Here is an 8,686-nt window from a genome sequence, read left to right as displayed (position 1 = left end):
AGTCAAAATAACTTTCAGGAGTAGGTAAACATTTACTGACTCCGAACATGCCTCAAGTAGAATGTGAAAAAACGTTTTTGAAGTCACAAATGATGATTGGAACTGTTTGGAACTACAAAAAAGTTTACGTCTGCCCACAGACCAGGCAATATTTAAAAAGTGCATGTTCCAGTCAATGAATCTGTGATCTGTGAATTAATTGAAGAGAAGTGGGGGAAGGATCTACAGTAAAGAAAGAGTAGGAATAATCTAAGTGGAATAAATAATCCTATGATTTAGAAATAACTTTTTTGAAATCCCTACCAAGAAACCATTGCCACGATTTTGCTTTGGACATTTTTAGCTTCAATTCTCTTTTAATGTTGGAGAAAAAACTCTAGGTCTGCCAAATTCTTTTGAAGGTACTGTTTTGTGGATTCTCCTTCCTCTCCCTTCAAATTATTGATCATGGTTCTGATATTTTAGGATGAGTCTCTTGCTTATGGGGCCGGAAATTTCACATGACGGCATGACAAAAGGATAAAAAAATTCTGACAGGAGAGTCTGATATACACATTGGATATAATTAGAAGCGTCTCTTTAATTTTGATAGAACCGGGCCTGTCATAATGATGAGGTCCATGAAAACACAGGAGACCTGCCTGTCTTTTTTCCCTAAAGCTTTTTTGTGTTTGAAATAGGCAAATATTTTGAGGGGAAGGTGCAGGTGAAATTGGGAATTACCTGGAAAGTCAGACACAGATTTACATATTCTGATGATATTTTCCCAATATTCAGTGCAACTTCATGTTTTCACTCATAATGCCTGTTAGACATGGCATCCTTGGCATGGATTACCTGACTTTTTGCCTTCTAAGGGCTTGTTTTGCTGACTTCATTCTTTCTGGCTTTAGGATTCTGGGCACTGTACCACTTCTGACCAGTGCTAAAGTGCATGTACTCTTTCCCTAAAAATATGGTAACATTGGCTTATCCAAAATTGGCACATTTAATTTACTTAAAAGTCCACATTAAACTGCACTACATGTGCCCAGGTCCTGTAAATTAAATGCCACTAATGAGCCTGCAGCACTGATTGTTCCCCCCACTTCAGTTGCCCTTTAAATATAGTTTAGGCCTGCCATTGCATAGCCAGTGTGTACAATTTAAACTGGCATGTCAAATTGCAAGTTCACCCTCTTGGCCAAACCTTCCTTTTTAATACATACATGTCATAGTTCAGGTAGGCCCTTGACAGCCCTAAGGACAGGTTGCAGTATATTTAAAAATTAGGTCATCTACTCTTAAGCTTTACGTGTCCTGGTAGTAAAAAACTATAAAATTCGTTTTTCACTGCTGCAAAGCCCATCTCTCCCACTGGTTAATATTGAGATTACCTTATTATATTTTACTAGCAGCCTGCCCCGACATTGTCCGGGGGCAATGAGGCTTCAGGGCCAACCGCCCACCCAGGCCCCTGCCTGCCCCGGCCCCCGCCTGCCCCGACATTGTCCGTGTCCCGGAGCCACGTCCCGCCCGACATTTTACGTGTCCCTTTGCCTTACCTGAGCCGGCGCTCCAGACTTCACCGCCGCTCCTCGCCGCTCGTCACGCGCCTGTCTGCCGCTCCTCCCCGCCTGTCCGCCGCTCATATCCGCCGCTACCCCTCGTCATCACGCACGTCGCGGCTAGCGCTACATCGTGGCTACCGCTACGTCACAGCCAGCGCTGCGTCGCGGCCGGCGCTACTTCCAGGGGACTACTTTTTTTTAAAGTTACATTTTTAAATTTACGTTTAATTTTTATTTTATATGGCCTATGTCCATCTGCACACCCTGACATTTTCAACAATGAATCGGATGTGTGGATTGGCGCTGTGGTTCCCGAATTTACCTGGCTCAAAGGTTTGTGTTCTCTCTTTATAATAGTAGTATAGATAAGTTTCACTTCCAATTGTGAAAAGATGAATAGTTCAAGTTTGGTTTCTCTGGGCTCACAATATAAAATCTCATCCATACTAATATTATAAAGAGAGAAACCAAACCGTTGAAGCGGTTAAGCTCGGGAACCACAGCCCCAACCTGGACACCGCATGCGGCATTGGAAAGGTGTGGCAAAGCAGATGGACATAGGCTATACACCAGCGCAACATATACTTTGCAAGGGACAAAGCACGTTGTGGGACAAAGTAGTCCATTGGAAGTAGCACCATCTCTGAGGAGCATATGCCGCCTGCAGCGTGGGAATAGTGTCTGTGCAGGGAATAGCGTCTGTGCAGGTGTGCGAGAATAGCGTCCTATGGTGTGTGAGAATAGCGTCCTATATGATGTGTGAGAATAGCGTCCTATGACATGAGCGGAGCGTCCTATGGTGTGTGCGAATAGCGTCCTATCACGTAGACGGTGATGGCGTCTCAGTGCAGGTGTGTGAGAATAGCGTCCTATGGTGTGCGAGGATAGTGTCCTATCACGTGAGCATAGCGTCCTATGGTGTGTGCGAATAGCGTCCTATCACGTAAACGTCCAGTGCAGGTGTGTGCTGTTTCAGAAGTGCATTCACGTACGGAGGCATCCATGCACATTGTGCAGCCAGGACGGCTGAGGCACGTGTGCACACTGTGTCATTGGGAGAAATTCGGGACACGCACAGCATTGCGTACGGAGGCACCCAGGCACATTGAGCAAGGCCAGGATGGGTGAGGCGCATTTCCGCACTGTGTCATTGGGGGAAATTCCGGACACGCACAGCATCGGCATCAGCACAGCATCGCGGTGCCGCTTTAGGACACTGTGAGGCCACACACGCTGAACGTTGGCGCCGTCATTATCGGATGCAAAGGCTGACATTCTTTTTTATACTCGGACAACATCGGGACGGGCCGCTATCTTATGATAAAGTTGGATTTTAGGTTGCAAGTCTGAAAATACCACTTTTAAAAAGTTAGCATTTTCTTACTTTAACCATTCTGTACCTTCTGCCTCTCTCTGAATACACTTCTGGGGAGGGTGACAGCTAAGCTTTATGCATTTCCTCCATGCAGCCATAGACAAAGGGAGCTTAGATGTGACTGATGGGCCATCAACATCCTGATGGGCCATCCTTAGAATGATGGGACTAAGGAGCTGACATTTGTTCCCGAATGGTTTGTGCCTGCCCCCACACAAAAAGCTTCACACCACACGGTAGTTAGTTTGAAGCCAGGGCAGAAAGGGGAGGGGCTTTGTGCACTTCAAAGGACTCTCTTTGAAGTCCCCCCCACTTCAAAGGCATAAATGAGTATAAGTACTGGATCTCAGACATAATCACTTAAGTGCACTTCTGAAGCAAAAGGACTGCTGCGATGCTGAAAGGACTGTCGCTATGCTGAACTCTGCTGGACTTTGCTGGACTCCTGCTTTACTGTTCCAACCCTGCTGCCCTCCTTGGTAGTGAGAAGGACTGGAACTGCATCTTAACATCCCCAGAACCGAAGTGAATACAAGGGCATGCTGGCTTTCCTCCTAATATGAAGTCTCAGGTATATCAAAGACTTCTAACAACCCTGCTACAGCCTCCGGACTCTGCCAACTGTGAGCCTTGCCCTGAGAAATGCTTCCAATCCAGTCCTCGGCTCTTGGAAGTAGGTTTTCAGCACAATCCATGCATCATTGTCATTGGGCTGGTCAGAACCGACGTATATCCCCACAACACCGCCGCATTTCCACTGCTGCTGATGATGGAGACGATGCATCGTGCTAAACATAAGGGCTCAACTACAACACATCTCCGTCTGCACAGATCTGAACCAACGCACCGCCTGCATCCATAGAGATCAACACCAAAACAGTGCCTCCTCTGCTCCTTGCATCAAGTCTTCGAAGTCAATGCAACCTCCATCCTAGTGGTACTTTTTCAGCAGAACAAAGTTGGCCCCTGTATCAGACCCATGCTCCATCGCAGTTGACCTGAACTTTTAGACTTTCAACGGTCAAGAGCAATCAGGGGCTCTATTACTCATTGGGAGCATTTTCCCTGTTCAGGCCATGGCACATCTTAAAACAGGTGCACCAGGCGCCAACAGGGAAAGTGCACCCTACTACACTGAATGAGCTGTCCCCATGGCAGCAGCAAACTCCTGCTGACTCAGGCAGTGCATTCAAGTGAAAAGCAGAGTAGCTTTGAAACCGCCACTCTGTGTTTTATTCTGCAGGCGGTAACCCACCATGACCTTTAAGAGGGAAGAGAGATCCCCTTGCAGGAGGGTGCATCGAGTGACTGCACCTGACTACAAGAGAAGTTCTGGGTGGTCCATAGTACCCCCTTTCCCCCTCCAGGGGCCTGCCATGAAGGGGGCTGCCATCAGCTTCTTTGCCTCTGCTTCTACGTCTATACTATGGCACAGGGACAGAGCCCCCCATTCAAATGAGGGTGCACCTCCTAGTTACAGGGCTGGCACTAAAAGTGCACCAGGCCTATCTGTATTACAAAATGGTCTGTACACGCATGCAGCCCTTCCTGTAATGCCAAAGTTCTGTGGGAGAGAGCAAAGTGGGAACACATGCCAGTTGCGTCCCCAGGGCACTTTCCATGGAACAGCCATGATTTCCCCAGTTGGTGCTTTATGCATTTAAGCACTATATTGCCAGATATTCTTTAAAAAGTCAAAACTCCAGTTCTACCTATCAGAGTTGTGTTGTGTTGTTTTGGTGTTGTGTTATTAAAAAAATGAAGGGGCTCATTACGATGGGCGAACGATCACCACCGCCAAGCCGGTGGTGGCGATTGTTCCGCCATCACAATGAGATTTACCCAGCGCCATATTAGGATGGCGGTGGGTACCGCGGCGGAAGCAAATCATAAAGATTGCCTGGCCAGCAGAGCAGGGCCACCATCCGCCATATTAGGATGTGGGAAATGGTAGGGTGTTTAAATATCGATTACAAAAATATAGTTGACAAAAATATAGTTGTATAAATATTGTTTACAAAAATATCGACACCCTATACCTAAACAGGTAAGTACATAAATATCTACTCAAAAATATTGATGTAATAAATATAGATGTAAATAATATCGACTTTTTAAATTAATTAAAATTACATTAAATAATTAAAAAATATAAGTACTATTAACAAAATACATTACATTACTTTTATATTTTACCTATTTATAACAAATTAACTACACTTTTTCATTATAAACTTAATAAATGTGTACATATACATATATTTAACACATACATTTATATAACAACAATAATACATAACTATAATTAAAATATAAAAAATATTATTAGTTAAAACATTTGATAGCGAAGGGGTAAAAATTACTATTCCCACTCCAGAGGGTGCAACAGTAGGGAAAGCGTTGGATAGCGTAGGGGTAAAAATTACTATTCCCACTCCAGAGGGTGCAACAGTAGGGAAAGCGTTGGATAGCGTAGGGGTAAAAATTACTATTCCCACTCCAGAGCGTGCAACAGTAGGGAAAGCGTTGGATAGCGTAGTGGTAAAAATTACTATTCCCACTCCAAAGGGTGCAACAGTAGGGAAAGCGCTGGTTAGCGTAGGGGTAAAAATTACTATTCCCACTCCAGAGGGTGCAACAGTAGGGAAAGCGTTGGATAGCGTAGGGGTGAAAATGACTATTCCCACTCCAGAGGGTGCAACAGTAGGGAAAGCGTTGGATAGCGTAGGGATAAAAATTACTATTCCCACTCCAAAGGGTGCAACAGTAGGGAAAGAGTTGGATAGCATAGTGGTAAAAATTACTATTCCCACTCCAAAGGGTGCAACAGTAGGGAAAGCGCTGGTTAGCGTAGGGGTAAAAATTACTATTCCCACTCCATAGGGTGCAACAGTAGGGAAAGCGCTGGATAGCGTAGGGGTAAAAATTACTATTCCCACTCCCGAGGGTGCAACAGTAGGGAAAGCGTTGGATAGTGTAGGGGTAAACATTACTATTCCCACTCCAGCGGGTGCAAAAGTGGGGAAAACATTGGATAGCGTAGGGGTAAAAATGAATATTCCCACTCCAGAGGGTGCAACAGTAGGGAAAGCGTTGGATAGCGTAGGGGTAAAAATTACTATTCCCACTCCAAAGGGTGCTACAGTAGGGAAAGCGTTGGATAGCATAGGGGCAAAAATTACTATTCCCACTCCAGTGAGTACAACAGTAGGGAAAGCCCAGGAACTCTAAAAAAATAATAATCCATCTGTCAAATTTAGTATTAAATTTAATGTAGATTATAAACTTATTTAATATATACATTTAAATATAGTATTATTAACAAACACCTACACACCTAAAATTAATTACTCAATTACATTTAATATTTACTAATTAATTATTGATTAGTATTGGATTTTCAAAATATTTACATAATTAATTATTTGACAGCTTTCACACCATATACACATATAAACACAACAACACAAACTAAAATGTATTTACTCGTTTAAAAATAAAAATTATTTAATTATAATTAATTAATCAATAATTAATTAATTATTCAATTAAAATGTAATTACTCCACTACATTTTCACTTAAAAATTCAAGTACACACACCTAAAATTAATTAAACAATTAACATAATTAATTAACATAATTAATTATCAATTAACTAATTGAAATTAATTAACTAATATTTATTACACTATTTATATTAAATTAACACATTAATTAATCAATTATTTTATTATATTTAAATTACTTCCCACCCTATTCCCCTATAAACCCACAACCCGCTACGGAACTATTAACACTAAATTCAACATAAAATACATTATTAACTAATAAAATGCTAAGAAAAATACTAATTTGACAAACAATACTCATTAAAAACACTAAGTTACTTATAATTATTTAAAAAACGATAATTTTGTAAACTATGTTTTTGTAAACAATATTTATTACAACTATATTATTGTTATCGATATTACTTACCTGTCTGTCAATATTCTGGTCAAACTATATTTTTCTTCACTGTAGTGGGGCGCCATCACGCCCCAAACAATCGCACAGCTGAATGTGCCAATGGCCTTCATGTTTCCTTGTATTTTCTTATTACAGATTCATCCATATTATTCCATGCTTATTCCACACTTATCATCCTCTTTATTCCGTTTTCGTGCGAGCCTGCACGCTAAAGTGTACTTGCTGTTTCCGAATTTTTACTGTTCACCCCATGTCCATCCGGACTTTATAAATGAACAGGATTGAAGCAATAATCCATTTCAGGCAGCGTTTATTTAAAAGACCCTATGCATTTCGGGCTCAACGCCCTTCTTCGGGGGTCACTGTGAACAAATAACAAATAACCACAGTCACGATTTATGTTTTCCACAATTAAAAAACATTGCTTAATTCTGTCCCAATTGATCACCATATTACACAGTGCCTTAAAAACATTTGTAACACTTTACTCAACATTTTGGTATATCGCGCATGGACAGCTGTGCATGGACAGCTGTGCGATTGTTTGGGGCGTGATGGTGCCCCACTACAGTGAAGTTCATAACCCTGTTGCCATTGGGGCATAAACTCAATCGGCACGCACTCTTGTGAAAAAAGAGACAAGCATGAAAAATACGACAGTAGACAGGTGTGCATCCTGACCCCCTTTTACAGTGCAGTTCGACTAATGCCCTACACCAGGATAGCACCCAAGGATTAAGATGAAGAACATGATCAAAGTATAAAAAATATGAGTCTGCACGCCAGAAACACCGACGTGGTTCATTAAAGACAGTGGTGAAAACGCCTAAGGATCACTTTCAGAAAAAAAGACATTTAATGCTTACATTCGATATTTGTTTGCACCAAGTGCTTAATTAACATCTTTGTCCCATGTGAGATACTAACATAGCATACTTGTTTTTTTAAAAATTAGTGAGATTGATCGGTATGCAAATACATTTTGAATAGTATTGTGGGAGATGTAGTAACTGACGAAAAAATACTCAACAATTGCAGCTGGGGGGGTGGGTAATTAGAAACGTCATTGGCAGTTGAAACGAGGAGTTGAATAAAAGAGGGATGCTGGGAGGAAACGCATGGAATTCTGATGGAGTAAGGAGGGACGGCTTTTTAACAGGCAGCAGGTATGTGCTAAGTAGGAACAACGTAAACTTTTCCCCGGTTGATAAAACATCAAAGATGAAGGGGAGGGAACGGAGAGTTAGGATGGAATAGTGAGGGCGCGGTAAAAATGTGAGACGGGGTACGGTAGTTTGCACACGGCTCGCCGTTAGGTTAAATGTGTGGAAACAGATTGTGAGGGGAAATATGCGTGACACTGAGTTGAGGCACAGGTAGACATGAAGGGAGCAATGAGAGGCTCTCATGTGGGGAGGAATCGGAGGGGGTTTCAACTGTTCGGAAAGCGGTAATGATATAAGGATTAGAATTTAAATACAAACACATTATTTAAATTGCCTGGCACCAAGCAGATAGCGCGATATACCAAAATGTTGAGTAAAGTGTTACAAATGTTTTTAAGGCACTGTGTAATATGGTGATCAATTGGGACAGAATTAAGCAATGTTTTTTAATTGTGGAAAACATAAATCGTGACTGTGGTTATTTGTTATTTGTTCACAGTGACCCCCGAAGAAGGGCGTTGAGCCCGAAATGCATAGGGTCTCCTAAATAAACGCTGCCTGAAATGGATTATTGCTTCAATCCTGTTCATTTATAAAGTCCGGATGGACATGGGGTGAACAGTAA

The sequence above is a fragment of the Lissotriton vulgaris genome, chromosome 11 (genome assembly GCF_964263255.1).
Source record: "Lissotriton vulgaris chromosome 11, aLisVul1.2, whole genome shotgun sequence".
Lineage (NCBI taxonomy): Eukaryota > Metazoa > Chordata > Amphibia > Caudata > Salamandridae > Lissotriton > Lissotriton vulgaris.
Note: the sequence above shows the minus strand (reverse complement) of the source record.